General features: G+C 36.5%; 1 long non-coding RNA gene across 2 annotated transcripts; it reads left to right on the top strand.

Annotated features, from left to right (window-relative positions):
* Positions 1–770: 770 nt before the first annotated feature.
* LOC122227826 lies at positions 771–3,388 on the top strand. Of its 2 annotated transcripts, none has more exons than XR_006206232.1 (3): positions 771–887; positions 2,167–2,282; positions 3,203–3,388. It is a non-coding gene; the product is annotated as an uncharacterized LOC122227826 (long non-coding RNA). The 2 variants fall into 2 exon arrangements; XR_006206231.1 differs by having other exon boundaries at positions 2,084–2,282.
* Positions 3,389–19,160: the final 15,772 nt, after the last annotated feature.

Raw genomic sequence — 19,160 nt, 5'->3', positions numbered from 1 at the left:
TGTAATTTTGGCGTCCATGTTTATTTTTCCTTTACAATTACATTAACCCCAAATAATCACCTAATATAACAACATTAAACTTATAATGCGCTCTCCAACAAGGAATGCTTCAAATCTGAATATGAATCAGTTTTCCAGTTTTACCTTACACTGTCTAAAATTCTTCTTCTCCTGCTCCACCCAATATATTCACTGCCTTAAGTCTATTTGAGGATTTCTAGCTTTTGCCATATTACTGGTACCCACCATGAAATGACTGCCAAATGTCTGCCAAAGGTACTACCATCCAATGACTCTAGAGCTACCAATTTTTAAGTTGTCGGACAAGTGTCATGTTCCCACTTTGTGCCATGCTTGGACACCTGGGCCCAAGTAGTGCCTGCCACTTGTGCCCATATACTCAGTCCCTCATGGAAGCTTTTTCACCTACCATCTGCAGCCTTTCTCTCCCCAGAATTGGATATGGATCCATCGAGCCAGGTCATGGAGGCAATACCCGAGACAGACAAACACTATTCCATTACATCGTTGCTTTGCAGCAGGTCAAAATCTTCCTTTCTTTGGGAAAAAAAAATTTAAAGCAAAATGACTTCCAGTGATGCTCTGATCCAGTTCATAAGACATCCTGGAACCTATCTGAATCCTCACTAAAGTTCTAGCTGGCGTATCTTCCCTCAGTCCACTCCCTACTGCCCAGAATCCCATTATGAGGCAATAAGGACCATTCTGGATTCTGGGGGTAAAATGCAACCTAAAAGAAGAAATAAAGACGCAAAAAGAACTAAAAACAAAAACAAGAATTAAAAAACTTAGAGTTCAAAGGAAAAGGATAATTCTCAATACACCACGTTTCCAAACTTACTCTCCATATATCTAGAATTCCTATGGTGAGTAACAGCCTCTAAGCAAAATTTGAAAAGGTCAGTGTGGTTTCCTGTAAGATACTGGAACTCAGATGACACTCTTTGATGGTCTTCTAGTGTAATATATCACTAAGGAAAGGGAGGGATTCTCCACCAGTTCACCAAAAACTACCATTCAGCTCTGGGGATGCCAGGAAAGGGTACCTGAAAGTGTAGCAGCAATGCCCAATAGGAGATTGAGGAACCTGGCAAGAAATAGTAGGTTTCTCTTTTAAGAACACATGTGAAAGATCATCTGGAAAGTTTGAGGGTACCCAGGTAGGGACAAAAGCCAAGAAACTGTGGTCATTATTCTTAATTTGACCCTTGGAGAAAGGTTATAATGATCAGGGGCACCATTTATTCGGTAACTACAAAACAATATATGGGATAGACTTACACTAGAAAAAAATTATTAATTTTTTATCTGGAATTCAGAGCCTACAAAACAATATATGGGACAGACTTATACTAGAAAAAATTATTAATTATTTATCCGGAATTCAGATTTAACTGGGATCATGTATTTTTTATTTTTCTTAATGTTTATTATTTATTTTTTGAGAGAGACAGACAGAGCGTGAGGAGGGGCAGAGAGGGAGACACAGAATCTGAAGCAGACTCCAGGTTCTGAACTGTCAGCACAGAACCCGATGCCAGGCTCAAACCCACAAACTGTGAAATCAAAACCTGAGCGAAAGTCAGACACTTAACTGACTGAGACATCCAGGTGCCCGGATCATGTATTTTTATTTGCTAAATCTGGCAACCCTAATCCTAGAAGCTTAGGATAAACATGGAGATGCACCACCCAGATCCCCCTTCTAAGAAAGACTTGCTAAACAGTAACAAGGAAAACGGCCAGTGCACAGATGTCTCCTGCTGTCAGCCCCAGCAAGGTCTGCCTCAACTGCAGAGAACTGTGTTCAAGAAGTCATACATTTTCTAGGGTGGCCTACATCCAGTGACTGAGCAAGGAAGGAATTCGAAGGCCCAGCAACTCTGGCCTCACATGGGATAACTCTAGAGCTGCCCAGTGAGCTGGCCAAGGTTTTGTCAGGCCTACTTCACAGTTCAACTTTTCACTCTATTCTGTACTGCCTCTTCCCATTGCCTTTAATAGGAATCCATCCCTAACAAACACCTTACAACCCCAGTTCAATTTTCATTCTGATTTCCAGAGAACCCAACCTGCAAAAGTTGGGCAGTACCTACAAACAATATATGGCAGAGACTTATACTAAAAAAAGTATTGTTTGTCCAGAATGGACATAATGTGTCGAAAAATAGGCAAGAAGATGGAGCTGTGCAACAAGAGCACTCGCTACCTGACGATGAGGACCCTGTTACTGATGGGCAGGTGGAACAAGGCACTAAATGGTAATCTGTTGTTAAACCTTTCCTAGTGGTGAATTAGGAGAATGTACTAGCATGGAGGAAATAGTGATCATGAGGGTAATGAGGTTAGATTAGTATTTCCTAAACCCCACAGGTGTTCTACCAGAGAAAACGGACAAATGAGAGTGAGTAACAGGTAACTGAAAGTCAGATGTAAAACCCAGAAGACCTTCTCAGTTGCATACCAAAAGGTTCTCATTCCCCACAAGAAGAAGGCAGAGAAAGAGAAGACCAAGCCCAGAATTTAACTGTCACAGTAACTGAACCAAAGCAGGTCTGTGTGTAAAGGTCAGGAACTTGGCTGGGAAAACTCTTGACTGGGACAGAAGTAATGTGAACATATTGGCGAATATCTCCAAAGACTTTGACTCCCTACTAAATCTAAATAGAATTGGCCTCTACCCTACTAAGAGCTAATACCCCCAACCTCTGTCCCCCTACCCATTTCTACCTGTCACTGCCCATCTCCAATCCAGGTGCTAAAAGACAATTCAGAGCCCTCAGTGACAGAGACTGCACCTTGTCCTACTAACCTTCTTCTTCTAAGATTCCCTCAGGGAGAGAGCACCATCAGAAACCTGATAGAGCGACTTCCCAAACATATATGGAGAGGTGGATCTAAACACTGCTAAAGAGGAGATAGGGCAGATGTAGGTCCCCACAGTTTGGCTAAGGCTTTACTTGGTCTGCACAACAGTTTGGCTTCTTCCTCTGCACATTCCTGCTCCCCCCTTCCCTTTCACACGTGTTATCCCCTAGTGAACATTTTATATTTACTCTACTTTATATATACTCTACTTTCAGAGAACCCAACTGCAACAAAGGTTAGCCTAAAGTCTGTTGTTTCTGTTCCCCACTAATTTTGTGAGCTTCGTAATTTTTTTCCTACTTAAACCCTCTAGAGTGGACTCCATCACATGCAACTTTGAAGTCTGACCAATATCAACATCAAGATGTTATTCAAATACAAAGAAAACATTCAGAGATCTTCAAATATTAAAGAACACAGAGATGACAAAAGACATTACTGCATCTTGCCAATCAGCCATTTAAGAGATTATCCAAACTAAAGAACTGGAAGATGAAAAAGCCACAGTATAAAAACAAATAAAAACAAAAACAAAACACAAGATTGGTGGCAAAGAGTGAACTCATTTATATACATTACTAATAAAGAACAACTGCAGGAATTATGGTTACTTGATCACGGATATTATAAACATAGAAAATGTAACAATAATCATATAACTTAAGAAATTGGAGGGTGGTAAGCCAGGAGGATGTATAAGAGAACTAATATTCTCACTTTTCACAGCAGAGTGTCAATCAATTCTATCTAAAATTAAAACAGTCATTTAATAAGACATAATGCTCCAACTTCTTAGTTTTTCATAATCTTTTAAAATCAGAATCAGAATCTTACAAGAAATAAATCCTGTGGTAAAGAGGCACTTATTTGAAGTTCAACATTGTTTTAACTGGTCTCTTTCACCTCTATTTAATTTACATAAAATAAAATATAATATTTCATTTAAAATAGAATCTGTAATATGATCCATTTTTATAAAACTAAAAATATTTTTATGTTTTCCATCGGTACAATTTCTTTATGTCTACAGTTCTGCCTATACATACATATACTTCTGTGTGTGTGTGTGTGTGTGTGCACGCACACAGTTCTGCATTTAGAAAGAAAGTTCTATGTAGACAAAGATACCTGGAATAATATTCTCCTAATTGATAACAGTAATTTCTGAATGGTAAAATAGAGGCTATTTTTTTAATTTAATTTTTGTATTTTCCACATTGTTTGAATTACTGATAGTCAGCAAATATAATTTTTCCCCAAAGGAATGAAAATAAGCAAAGGCCAGATATTTAAAATTTTGTGTGCTATGCTAAAGCTGCAGATTTTTTATAAATTTCTGAGGATCGAAGCTCTTGAACTAGTTTGAGACGAAAATTAAAGCCATATGAATAGGTGTGATCTCCTGAGAAGATCAGAAAAAGAAAAGAAGATAACCACATATATATAATTTTTATGCCTGAGGAGCAGGAACAAAGAGAAAAGAAATACATGAAGAAAATTCAAAAGTCAGGGCAGTAAGATGAAAATCAGGATCCTATGCTATCATGAAAACCAAGAAAGGACACAGTGGTCAGCATTGTCGAACGCTACAGAGAGGCCATGTAAGACATTAACTGAAAATCACAAGCAAGAAATTACTAGTAATCATGGAAAGATAGCTTTCAATACTGTGATTGAAAGTGGAAGCCAGATTGTGGTGGTTCATGAGTGAATGACTTATAAGGAAGCATTATACTATTCATTTCTAGAGTTTGGATAAGGAGGAAAGAAAAGATCTCAAGCTGGTGTAGTTTAGAGAGAACAAGAATTTTTTTGTTATTTTTTAAGATGATAAAGACTTCAGAATATGCATATAATGAAAGACAACTATCTATAGAAAAGGAGATGTTGAAGATGAAGAAAAATAATGGGTTGGTATCTAAGAAAAATAAAGAAGCATGGATTTGACGCACAGAGGAAAAAGAATAGACAGTACTTTCAAATGAAAGAACCTAAAAATAAATCCAAAAAGAAGTACATTTCATGGAGAAGAGGAAGTTGGGAGAATTGTTATGTTCACCAACTGCGTCATTTATAATAATTGGATTCAAAGGATATCTTTTTAAGGTGATACATGACAAGTTAAGTATAAGCATATTTAATAGTACAACAGTAACCCTTACAAAAGATTATATAATTAACTAAAATAAGATAGTAAAGGAGTGTGAAGGAAAATAAAGGAAACACACTAATGTTATTGCTCAGAGTAGAGAAACAATTGTTACTGTTTAAAGTAAGACTACTAAACATATTACATAAAGATGCAGTTCTAAAAGGAACTATTAGGATAAAAACAAAACTTCTATAATAATAGATTTATGTAAAAAAAGGAAAAGGAAAAAAGACAAGACTTTTTGAAAAAGTGGAAAACAATATAAAAATTATTATGAATTAAAAATTAAAATTAAAAGCATTCAAATTAAAAGCAAAGAACTAAAAGCAAACATCTGTTATATTAGTAAGTGCAAATGAGTTTAATTCAATCATTAGAAGAAAAATATTCTTAGAATGGATCACAAAGCAAAACCCAATTCTGTAGTGCAACAGTTATCAAACATTTTTGGCCCTAGGACCCACACCCTCTAACCTCTTAAAAATTTTAGAGGACCCCAAAGAGTGTCTGTTTGTGTAGATTATATCTATCGATATTTACTGTTACTGAAATTAAAACTGAAATTTTTATTTGTTATTTATTATATAAATAAATTATTAATTTTTTAATTTATTTAAAAATAACAAGCCATTAAATGTTACCATAAATAATGTATCTTATGGGGAAAAACTACATTTTCCAAAACAAACAAAAATTTAGTAAAAAAAAGTAGAATTATGTTACATATTTTGCAAATATTGTTAATATCTGGCATGATATAGGACAACTGGATTGTCATAAATGACTCTATATCTACCTGTAAATTCCAGAAAACAGAAATAAAACAGGCTACAACATGACCACTATGTAATAACATTGGAAATTAACAAACTCATAAAATGAAAAGGCTTTTACATCTGGAAATTTTAAAACTGCAAAATAACTGCCAGGTCAAAAAATATATATAAACCAAAATAGAGAAAATAGCATTATTTTCAATAATGGTAACACTATGTATTCAAATACAGTTGGCCCTTGCACAATATGGGAGCCAGAGACACCAATCCCTGCACCATCAAAACTCCATGTGTAACTTGTGACTCCCTAAAAATTTAACTACTAATAGCCTGCCGTCGAGCCTTATCAATAACACAAACAGCCAATTAACACATATTTTGTATATTATATGCATTATATGCTGTATTCTTACAGTAAAGTAAGCTAGAGAAAAGGAAATGTTATTAAGAAAATCATAAGAAAGAGAAAATACATTCACAGTACTACTGTGTTTACTGGAAAAAAAAAAAAAAAAAACATGTATAAGTGGACCCATGCTGAACAAACCCTTGCTGTTCAAGGGTCAACTGTATAATTTACCAAAACTGAACACAAAAAATACAGAAAATGTTAACAGACCAAGTTCCAAAGAAGCACTTGAAAAATTGCTAAAGAGCAAGACACCCATTCCCACCCCCCAAAAAAGAACAGTTTCCAAGAAGTTTATGAAACTTTAAAGAAAGATTGTCCAGTGCTACTTAAACTTCCCAATTACAGAGAGATAGAAAGAAAATTTGCATATATTTGTATGAAATAACATTAATACCAAGTCTGACAAAGACTGTACAAAAAAGAAAACTATAAATCAGTATCATTTAGGAAAATTTATGCAAAAATCTTAAGTAAAATATTGCTAAATATATTTGAGCAGTACATTAAAAGATTAATATGTAAAAACCTAATAAGATTTGTTCCAGAAAGCAAGGATGGTTGGAAATTATCAAGTGGGATTCATTTCATAAATGCAATTGTTCAAAGCTTTAGAAAATATAAACATTTTATTAGTTCTAATAACAGAAAATGTTTATCTCTAATGTGCTGAATATTTCTTTAATTTTTTTCTGTTTTATTAATCTTTGAGAGAGACAGAGACAGAGTGTGAGCAGAGAGGGGCAGACAGAGAGGGAAACACAGAATCCAAAGCAGGCTCCAGGCTCCAAGCTGTCAGCCCAGAGCCTGACACGGGGCTTGAACTCACAAACTGTGAGATCATGACCTGAGCTGAAGTCAGATGTTTAACTGACTGAGCCACCCAGGCACCCCAAAATCTATTTTTGATTAAAGAAAACGACTGAATGAAATAGAAATACCGAGATACTTCCTGAATGTGATAAAATATTTCTGTTATGGCCCCAAAGCCCACATCATATTTTATAGGAAACATTATAAGTATTGACACTACAGTCAGGAAGAAATAAGCTACTATCACCACTATTCTTTAACGTGGAATGAATGCTGATGATTTGACTGAATACTTAGGGGGAAAAATACACATACACACACATGGAAACAGAATAGTTGGAAAACACAATAGATTATAGATAGATAGAGATTAGATAGATAGATAGATAGATAGATAGATAGATATTAGATAGAGAGATAGATAATAAAGATGGAGTAGAGATATGACATGACTAATTCTTACCAATGAATGTAAGCAGTAGTGCTATGTGTCACTTCCCAGACAAGGCTTTTAAAATGCAGGGTTTGTTTTTTTTATACTGTATCCTTCTCTGACTAAATGCAGATGACAGTAAGGCTCCAATAGATGGTGAAACCAAAAGATGAAGGAGCCTGAGTCTCTGAATGTAAGCTCTGAATAGAGGAAAGCCATACACTGGACAGGACTAGATTTATTAGCATCTAAGGCTAGAAGGGACAAGATGAACTACTCAATAGTCTTGGGAGAGGGTGATCACCTGAAAAAATATGATATCCATACCTCAGACTGTATATGGCATAAATTTAAATTTCATCATTTTTAAAACCATAAGCCACAATAGTATTATCATTCAAAATCCAGAATTCATAAGAGAAATCAAAATAAAAATAAATATTCTAAATGGTACAAAAAATACCATAAACAAAGTAATTAGACAGTAACAAACTGGTCAAAAAATAGTTGCAACTCATATCACAAACAAAGGGTTAATCTCACAAATTTATAAAGCCTTCAAAAAAATTGATAAGAAAAAGACCAATATCCAATAGGAAAAAAAAGAGTAAAAGATAAGATAAGTCCCAAAGAAAGGAAATATAAATGGTTTTTAAATACACAACAAGATTCCCAACCTAACTCAAGGCAAAATAAACCAATTAAATAAAACTATATTCAGATACCATTTTTACCAATCAGATTTGAAAAAATTCAAAATTATGATAAAATCATTGCTGGAGAGTCCGTAGGAAAATAGGGGATCTCATATAACTGGTGGAAGGACTAATCAGTATCATTTAACAATATTTATAAGAATTACAAATGCATATATCTTCTGACTCAATGATTCCACTTCTGGGTATAGAGCCTACATATAAACTTACACGTATGCAAAATAATTTATGTACATGTTGACTTATTACAGGATTGTATTTAACAGCAAAATGTAGGGAACAATTCAAAGCTCCTTCAAAAGAGGACTAGAGTTTTGAAAATTATAGGGAGTGCCTGCCTGGTTCAATTATAGAGCATGCAACTCTTGATCTCAGGGTCATGAGTTCAAGCCCTACATTGGGTATAGAGCTTTAAAAAATAAGATAAAAATAAAAGTTATGGTATATCTATATAATGAAATGTTATTTAAAAGAAAAGAACAAGAAAATTTCTTACTTGTATGAAAGGATCTCCAATATCTATTATTAAGTTTCAAAAAAAGAACAGAAAAGCAAAAATAGTACGCTACTTCTGTGTTTTTAAACAGAGGGTAAACAAAACTACATATACATATTTGCTTATGCTTGCATAACTGTAACTCTAGAAGTAAATACAAAAACTAATTTAAGTGGTCAACTACGGTGTAGAAATCACTGAACAGATGAGTGAGAGATTTCATATTCCATCCCATTTTGAACCATGTGACTATATTCTCTATTCAATATAAAATTTTAACATAAACTTTTTCATATTCATATTTTTCAAAAGAAATAATTTCATGGGGGCGCCTGGGTGGCTCAGTCGGTTAAGCATCCGACTTGGGCTCAGGTCACGATCTCGCGGTCCGCGGGTTCAAGCCCCGCGTCGGGGTCTGGGCTGATGGCTCAGAGCCTGGAGCCTGCTTCCAATTCTGTGTTTCCCTCTCTCTCTGCCCCTCCCCCGTTCATGCTGTGTCTCTCTGTCTGAAAAATAAATAAACGTTAAAAAAAATTTTTTTTAAATAAAAAAAAGAAATAATTTCATAAAGTTTTCTTCTATTTTATTTTACTTTTTTAATGTTTATTTATTTATTTTGAGAGAGAGAGAGAGAGAGAAGCAGATAGAGGGGAAGAAAGAAGATTCCAAGCAAGCTCCACACTCAGCGCAGAGCCTGATGTGGGGCTCAAACCCACGAACTGCAAGACCATGCCCTGAGCCAAAATCAAGATTCAGACACTTAACCGAATGAGCCATACAGGCGTCCCCACCCCTGTTGCTGTTTTTTGGCTTTGGAGTTTGTTTTTGTTTTTGCTTTTGAGAGAGAGGGGACTCTTTCACGAGCAGGGGAGGGGCAGAGGGAGAGGGGGAGAGAGAGAATCAAGCAGGCTCTATGCTTAGCACAGAGTCAGAGGCAGGGCTCAATTTCAAAACCCTGAGATCATGACCTGAGCTAAAATCAAGAGTTGGTTGCTTAACCAACTGAGCCATCCAGGCACCCCAAAAGTTTCCTCTTTTAGTTAACCTGGAGTATATTTCTCAGATATCTTATTTTGGAAAGTGTATAGATAGTAGCAATTCTCTAGCAATTTTCAAAGCTAGGCATTCTCTTCTGTGGGATTTTTACTGAATTTTTTTTTTCATGGCTAAGGAGGCATCGGTTACACATTTCTTAAAATATTCCAAGCTAATATTATCATGGTTTTGCTACATGTAACATAAATGTTCTCTTTGTACATTAGAGCAAATCATAACCATTTTTAAAAGTGGACTCTTGGCCATGCCTATAAGTACTCCCACAGCTTCTCTTGCACCGGGGGTGGCCTCCTAGTCAGCCGTGTGTCTATATTAGGCAACTCAATCTTCACAAGAGGATATCAATCCTACTCCCAATTCAACTGTCTGTTAAAGCATATGGGTCTTTATTTAATTGGCAACATAGACTAGCAGCACTCCAGGTAGTTGTCAGCAAATACAATCTTGAACTCATGCTGTCCAATACCGATCAAAATCTTGGCCAAGATAAACAATATTTAGAAGACTGCTTCAAGGATAGAGTGGACATTTGCTATCTTTGTCAGCTCAACTTCCAAATACCGTTCCTACGTTGGGAAAATCCCAAGATAGAGGAGAGGCAGAGTCCTGCTTCTACTTACAAATACCAAAGAGGACTCTCTAGAAACTAGAAGTCCACATGCAATCTAGTGCTGATCAATTGGATGATCTATTATTCTGGGACTTTGTATCATGAGAAGGTGAAGCAAGATGCAAAGACAATCATATTATCTACCACAGTGGTAGCAACAGAAATGAGGTCAGCAGAATAGGTGGGAGAGTCTATAGTCCAAGGGCAGCAGTGTGATAAGTGTCCTTTGCAGACTACTCCTGTGATAGGATCTTTCCTGAGGATTGCCTCTTGATTCCCACCTTTTCTGTAAGCCTTGGTTCTCCAAGTTTTTAGGAACTCTGTGTGAAATCCTTACAACAACAACAAAAATTTTTTGCTTCTAAGTTAGAGTTGATTTTCTCTTACCTGCAAGCAAGAAGGGTGAATGATGAAAGATTGTTCCATGGATTAAATTAGGTAAATTTACTACCAGAATGTGTTTAGATCATATTATGCACACTCCCTACAATTGTCTTTATGGAGACAAACTTTCACATGATGTCATTGATTGTATGTTGTATAAAGCTCTGAAATACTCACTATTTTGTTTACAGTATATCCAATATATTATATGTTATCCTCTTTATGTAAACTTTGGGAGTAATTTTTGCCTTAGTGTAGCATCATAAACACTTGGGTTTCCCTAAAGAATTGATTGGGTTTATATTATGAATAAAAATAAGTGGGTCTTACTATTATTAATGGAAATAACATGCATGTTTCCATTATTTTTAATGCTAATATTCATGGTTGTGATTGTTTTTTCCAGTATCCCATATGTTGGAATAGAGAAGACAGGTTTTTGGATTGCTTCTGATTTGAAGTTGTGAAGATTGGATGCAGTGAAATGACAAATGGTAGGAAAGCTGAGAGCACTGACAAGAGTGTAGTTGAATTTATACACCCTGGTGCCTGGGCTGGACAATAATACAACCAGAAGGGTGTTGATACTTTGAAAGAAGATAGAGTTTCAGGGACTCTCAAGTGTCCATGACAGCTAAAAAAAAAAAAAAAAAAAAAAAATACAATCTGTAGAGATGTATAAGAACTACTAAGATAGAAAAGTATTGTAAAAGAATAATAAGATTGGAAGTTTAAGATGTCAAATCTGGGCAATTCAAGTTTCATATATGACTACGGAAATATTTTTGGATCTAGAGGGTGGATGAACATCACTGAAGTTGAGAACATTTGGATGGGTCTTTGTTTCTAGAATGATGACAAATTCCTAGAATGATGATAAGACTTGGAATGCAGAGAAAACTCTGAGTCTGGTATTAAAATCACGAGGCGTGTGTGAAGTGGGGAACCAGGACAGAAGGAAGAACCACGTCGTCTTTCTCTTCTACACTCCTGCCTTGGCCCATGAAATGAAACTTCTGGCCTCTCGGAAAGATTCGACAAAAAGCTTCTGCCCTTTCTCCAGTTCTCACTAGCACTTATTTGGAAATACGATAAGAGACTTATATTCCAGGGTCTGTATTTCTCTTTTGAGGATGATAAATATAATGCACATACGTAGCACAGACACTATTTGACCATCTACTTTGGAATTACTGCCCAAGGAGTGTTCTTCTGTCTAATCCTGCCTCACCAATGTGATCAGCCCATTAGGGTAATACCCTACCCCGCTTAGGGTAGAAGTCTTACTCAGCTGAATCTCAAAGTATGAATAAAAAAGACTATACTGGGAATATAAAAGTATACCAGGTGTGAGAAAGAGTAATTACAAAAGCACAAATACTTAAAGAAGATGGGTTGTATGTAAAATCCTAAACAGAATGTCTTGAGCAAAGCATGCATTTGGGAAGATGACAAGAGGAGCTAGTGAAATGACAGGGACATTAAATGCTAGGCTAAAAATTTATCTTGGCAGAACAAAAGTCTGGCAGATTATCAGCTGATACATCAATAACCCACAGGAGGAAACACTCTTGTCCTTGCTTCTATTCAGGAGTTTGCTACTACTAGTCAAGGTACCTCAAAAGCTGTGAGCCCTGACAGTAAATATGAATAATTTTTTTAATGTATGTAAGGGAATTCAAATACCTCCGGAAAAATAACAAAAAATTAAGAAAAAGAAGCTGCTACTGAAACAGAAACACTGAAGAAGATAAATAACAACTTTAACACAAAAATTAAAAGAACACACGAGAATCAATTGTGGCATGAAAAGAACTTTTTAGAATTAAGCTTGATTTTCTGATTCTAAAATTCAGCAGCTGAATTGAAAAGGATGATCACTACTGGAAATCAAATGAGACGCCCAAGAGAAAATACCTCAAAACACAGAGCAAAACCTAAAGAGAGGGACTTCTGCTTCTATCCACAAGAGTAACTGCTCTAGGACTTACCCTCCTTCTATAAAGAAGTAAAAGAAAGGACAAAATGTGTAAAAGAACTAACTTCAGGTATCAGACAGCAAGCAGTGCAGGACTATAATCCCTGACAGAAGAGCAGCAACTGAAGCGACCCCTGGAGGCATCCACGAGTAGCCCAAGCATTGCCACTGAGAAGAGGTGGCCAACTGGAGTTAGGTAAACTGAGATAAATGTGTATTGTGGGATTGTACCATAGAGGAGGAAGCCACACAGAGAAAGAGCTCCAGGGGCGCCTGGGTGTCTCAGTCGGTTGAGCGTCTGACTTTAGCTCAGGTCATGAGCCCCCAGTTCATGGGTTCGAAACCCGCAGCTGGCTGTGTTGATACCTCAGAGCCTGGAGCCTGCTTCAGATTCTGTGTTTCCCTCTCTCTCTGCCCCTCCCCCTCTTGCACTTTAACTCGCTCTTTCTCTCTCTCTCTAAAAAATAAATATTTTTTTAATTAAAAAAAAAAAAAACAGGAAGGAGGAGCTCCAGAAACCTTTACCGGGTCCCTTTGAGTTTACACTGAATACGAATTTGTGTGCCCCAAGGGTGAAACTCCACAATATCAGGAAAAGAACAGCTGCCCAAAAAAGAACAATTCCCAGGTAACTGTATGCAAAATGATTCAGAGTTCACCCAGGACTGGGAGCTTTTCAAGTTCCCATCAGCCAGAGATGCCGAAAACATGGGGCATTCAGTAAAGATGCTGAGAAGGGTAGGCCTCAGCATGGGGCTAAACTAGCCCTAGAGTAAAGGCTACTCAAGACCCACCCTACAAAGATTTAAAAACCAGCCCTCCAAATTCAAGATGATCCCTAAATAATTTAACTGCCTGCCAGAACAAGGCCCAACACTTTTTCAATATAACAAAATCTACCACTTGAAACATGAAATTCACAACTAAAAATTATTAGTTGTGGTTCTGCTGTGATGTGTTTAGCCCCCTAACGCTTATCTCTCCCACTGATTACAATTTTTAAAAACTAGACAATATACCAAAATAATAATAATAATAATCTATCAACTATGCAAAGTGAACAAAAGTAGGCAGATTGTCATTAGAGAAATGCAAAACCAGAACCACAATGAGGTATCACCTTACACTCAACAGGATGGCTACTATCCAAAAACATACCACATGTTGGTGAGGACATAGAAAAACTGAAATACTTGTACACTGTTAGTAGGAATATAAAATCGTGCAGCCACTATGGAAAACAGTATGGTGGTTTCTCAAAAAATAAACATAAAAATAGAATTGCCATCTGATCCAACAATTCCACTTCTGTGTGTGCGTGCACATACATATATAATATTTAATATATACGTGTGTTCAAAAGAATTAAAAGCGTGATCTCAAACAGACATTTACACACCTGTGATCACAGCAGCACTATTCACAGTAACCAAAAGGTGGAAGCAATCCAAGTATTCATCAGTGGACAAATGGATAAACAAAACGTGGTATATACACACAATGGAATAGTATTCGGCCTTAGAAAGGAAGGAAATTGTGACACTTGCTACAACATGGATGAAACCTGAAGACATGATGCTAAGTGAAAGAAGCCAGTCATAACACATGATCCTGCATGACTCCACTTGGATGAGGTACCTAGAGTAGTCAAATTCATAGAAACAAAAAGTAGAATGGTAGCTGATGGAGGTGGGGAGATGGCAAAATGGAGAGCTGTTGTTTCATGGGTATAGAGTTTCTGTTTTCCAAGCTGAAAAAGTTCTGGAGATTGGTTACACAACAATATGGATATATTTAACACTACTAAACCGTACACTTAGAAATAGTTAAGGTGGTAAATTTGTGGGGCACCTGGGTGGCTCAGTCTGTTGAGCGTCCGACTTCAGCTCAGGTCACGATCTCACGGTTCGTGAGTTCGAGCCCCGCGTCGGGCTCTGGGCTGATGGCTCAGAGCCTGGAGCCTGCTTCCGATTCTGTGTCTCCCTCTCTCTGTGCCCCTCCCCCATTCATGCTCTGTCTCTCTCTGTCTCAAAAATAAATAAACATTAAAAAAAAGTTTAAAAAAAAAAACAAAAAAAGAAAAAGAAGATGGTAAATTTGTGTTAAGCATTTTTCTTTCACAGTAAAAATTGTTTCTAATTTTTAAAAAGTTGGAAAATTGTAAAAAGTGATTAAAACTGGAACAAGCAACCTGCAAAAAGGTGAGCTTCCTGACCACAATCCAAAATAAATTCCATCTTTGGAATTAGAATAATAAGGAACAGGGACCCCTTTAGAGCAGAGAGAATGAGGAAACTCCCAGAGGAAACAAAGCTAAAGAAGGTGATCCTCAAATACCATACATGAACCCACAAAATCATAGGTTTACATTTAAGGTGTGCACATACAGGAGACAACCAAAGGCAGCATAGCAAAGGCTTTGAGAACTGAACTAAGATTTAAGCCACTACTCAAATCTCCAACTAATCCTGAATGATGCACATACAAGACAGACTAAATCAGCATTTGAAAACTGAACTTAAATTGAAAAATATATCTTTCTCAGTAAGAGAATCCAGACAGTGTCATTCACTTTACATGAAGTTCTAGTGCAGGCAAAACTAATCTCAGGGAAGGAAATCAGAAGAGTACCTGCCTGGTCAGGGGCTTAGAAATGTCTAAGAAGGGACATGAGGGCTATTTCTGGAATGGTAAAGATATTCTGTATCTTGATAAGTTATGGATTACATGGTTGTGTACATTTGTCAAAAACTTATAAATCTGTACACTTAAAATCTGTACACTTCACTGTATTTAAATTATGTCTCAATTTATTTTTAAAATTTTTAAAGAGTTTATTGTTTGGCTTGGGTGAGGGGTGGGTTACAAAAAAGTAGAAATCATGAGGGAACAGTTTAGAAACTTGGAAAATACATCAAAGAGACCTAAAATATGAATAATAGAAACTCCAGAAGAAATTAGAGCACGTAAGAGGGGTAATTATTCAAGAAATAGAAGAAGCAACATTCCTTAGGATAAGGAAAGATTCAAACCTACAATAAAAAGAGTTCATTGATTAAGGAAGGAATAGAGGGAGTGAGGGAATATACTGAGGTATATCTAGTAAAAATCCCAAGTTTCAAGGATAAAAAGAACTGTATACAAAGCTTCAGAGCTAAAGAAGTTATTTATAAAGGAAAAAATCAGATTGGCATCAGCAACATTGGGAAATAGAAAGAATACAACATTGACAGAATACTGAGAGAGAATGCAATTCAAAAATCCTATACCTAGCCAAGATATCATTCAAAAACAAGTTATTTACAATGGAAAAAAATTATATCATTCACTTGCCAAGCATAATAAAGATGCCTGAAGATATATAAGAATACAGAGAATATATCATCAACATAAGCCATCCAAGGAAAAAATATATGCAAGATAAGTACTCTAACAAAACAACACATGCATCAGAATAACGACCTTAAGATATGAGAAAATGAAGAGGAGAGGAACAGAGGTAAGCAATGAATCTTGTAATACATACAAGCTCAGGGTTTCTCAATTTTGGCATATGGATCAGATTTTTGTTTGTTCAGTGAGTGAAAGTGACCTGTGCATTGTGGGATGTTTAGCACAACTCTGGCTTCTATCCACTTAGATTCCAGGAGTATTTCCTCTCCCTAGTCGTCAAAAATCAAAAATGTCTTCAGACATTGCCAAATGTTCCCTAGGGGGCAAAACTGGTCCCAAGTTGAGAATCACCAATATAGTTTATAACTATTCATTTAGATAACAAATTGACACGAATTTATAATGTACATGCAAAATAAGAGTTTTTGAAATACAAGAGGCATACTACTATGAAAAATATAATCATCTGAAACTAAATTAAAAACTATCTCAGCAAAACCTGGGCATTGGTGCAGATTGTATATGCAATACGAGAAAATAAATAATCCATAAGGACAAGATAAAACAATCCTATTGCTGTTGATATAATTATATACCTAAAAGCACAAGAGTTTCAGAACGCTTGTGTGGCTCAGTTGGTTAAGCGTCCGACTTTGGCTCAGGTCATGATCTCACAGTTAGTGAGTTTGAGCCCCACATACGGCCAGCCGGCCGGCCCTCTGCTGTCAGAGAGAAGCCTGCTTCTGATCCTCTGCCCCACTCTCTCTCTCTGCCCCTCCCCCGCTTGCACACACTCTATCTCTCTCAAAGATACATAAACATTTTAAAAATAAATAAAATAAAGCATAAGAGTTTCTAGTGAAAATAAAATACAGTAAAACCTTGGATTGTAACTTGTTCTGCAAGTGTTCCACAAGACAAGCAGCAAACATTTCTAATAAATTTTAGCTTGATAAACAATGTCTTGCAATATGAGTAGCACGTGATGCTGAATGTCACATGATCACAACTGAATCAATGGTTCTTTCTCGCTCTCTCTCTTTCTCTCTTTCTCTCTCTCTCTCTCTCTCTGCAGGATTGTGGGAGATTGTCTCCCATGCTCAGTTGCTTGGTCTCAGGCTGCAGTGTTTGGCAGAAATCAGTGATTTTTCAGAACGTTGGAAGGTGCCCACAACTAGCATCCACCTGTTGCATTTGAAGCAACAGCAAGAGTTTATGGAGGAGATCTTGCCTGCAGAAGAGGAGGAGAAAAAGGCAGAGGAATCCCTCACTTCAAATGAGGTTAGGGAGATGTATAAAATGTGGGAAACAGTGCAAAATTTTGTAGAAAAGCATCACCTAAATAAGGCTGTAGCCCTGTGAGTGATGAATCTGTTTAATGACAATGCAATGTCACATTTCCAGGAAATCCTCAAAAGGAGGAAAAGCAAGTGTCATTGGGTAGGTTCCTGTTAAAGTTGCATGAAAAGAAAAAGATTCCTTTGAGCCAATAGATAACAATGATTCCGTTAGTGATAGTGAAAATCATCCTACATAATAACCCCCCTCTCTCTTCCTACACCAGTCACGAAGGTTTTCAAAGGTAAGTGCAGGTTAATTTGTTTATTTTTCTTTATATTTTGTATTTATTATTTTGTATCATATTACAGTACTGTAATCATTTTTATATGAATATTTTTGGGTTGTGGAACGAATCATCTGAGTTTCCATTATTTCTTATGGGGAAATTCGCTTTGATATACAAGTGCTTTGGATGTTTCTGGAACAAATTATGCTCACAAACCGAGGTTTTCCTGTACTAGAATGAATTATGAAATGTGGTTTGTTTTTTAACACCACATTTAAGGAGGAACATATAAAAATCAGCAATTTTTCTCCATAATACCATAACTATCTAGAAATGGAAATAGAAAGTTTTATAACAATAAAACATAAAATATTTAAAAGTACATTTAACAAGGACCTTTTAGGTGCTATATGAAGAAAACTTTAGTCTTGCTAAAAGAACAGATTTATTATGAAACTAAACTCTGCACTTGCCTGTGGTAGGCTGTGGTGAGCTGGGGGGGGGGGGGGGGCGGGGGGTAGGCCCCCTAAAGATGTCCATGCCCTAATCCCCAGAATGTGTGCATGTGTTAACTTTATGTAGTAAAAGGGACGCTGCAGGTGTGATTAAATTAAGGGTGCTGAAATGGTGGATTATCTTGGGGCCTGTTGTAATTGCAAGCATCCTTTTATAAAAGAGACAGGAGGATGAGTGTCAGAAAGTCTTGAAGATGCTTTTTGCTGGCTTTGAAGATGGAAAAAGGGGGCCAGGAATCAAGAATGTAGACAGCCTCTAGAAGCTAAAAAAGGCAAAAAAAAAAAAAAAAAAGAAGAATCTCCTCTAGAGCCTCCAGAAGAAATGCAATCCTGCTGACACCCTGAAATGCTAGACCAGTGATGAAACCCATTTCGAACTTCTAATCTCCAGAACTGTACGATAATAAATTTGTGTTGGTTTAAGCAACCACGTTTGTGGTAGTCTGTTACTATAAGGAAATGAACACAAACCCCTTCCAAATTCCTGGAAGAGGTTTTAGCAATGCATTCACATGGTAATACGATTTTATAAAATTTGCAAAAGTGCTGTTTTGACCACAATCGGTTAAGACCACTGTTTCTTCGTAACAGAAACCCATGGGGGAGGGGAAGGAAAAAAAAAAAAAAAGAGGTTAGAGTGGGAGAGAGCCAAAGCATAAGAGACTGTTAAAAACTGAGAACAAACTGAGGGTTGATGGGGGGTGGGAGGGAGGGGAGGGTGGGTGATGGGTATTGAGGAGGGCACCTTTTGGGATAAGCACTGGGCATTGTATGGAAACCAATTTGACAGTAAATTTCATATATTAAAAAAATAAATAAATAAATAAATAAAAATAAAATAAAATCAATGTGAATATTTGCAAAAAAATAAAATAAAATAAACTGCTCAAAAAAAAAAAGACCACTGTTTCTTTTCACCCCAATTTCTCTTCTCCTCCACCACTCTTCTCACACTGGGTAGTGCTGATGTGGT

This window comes from Panthera leo, chromosome C1 (genome assembly GCF_018350215.1).
Source record: "Panthera leo isolate Ple1 chromosome C1, P.leo_Ple1_pat1.1, whole genome shotgun sequence".
In the NCBI taxonomy this organism is placed as follows: Eukaryota; Metazoa; Chordata; class Mammalia; order Carnivora; family Felidae; genus Panthera; species Panthera leo.
Note: the sequence above shows the minus strand (reverse complement) of the source record. Positions and strands in the feature narration are given on the sequence as shown.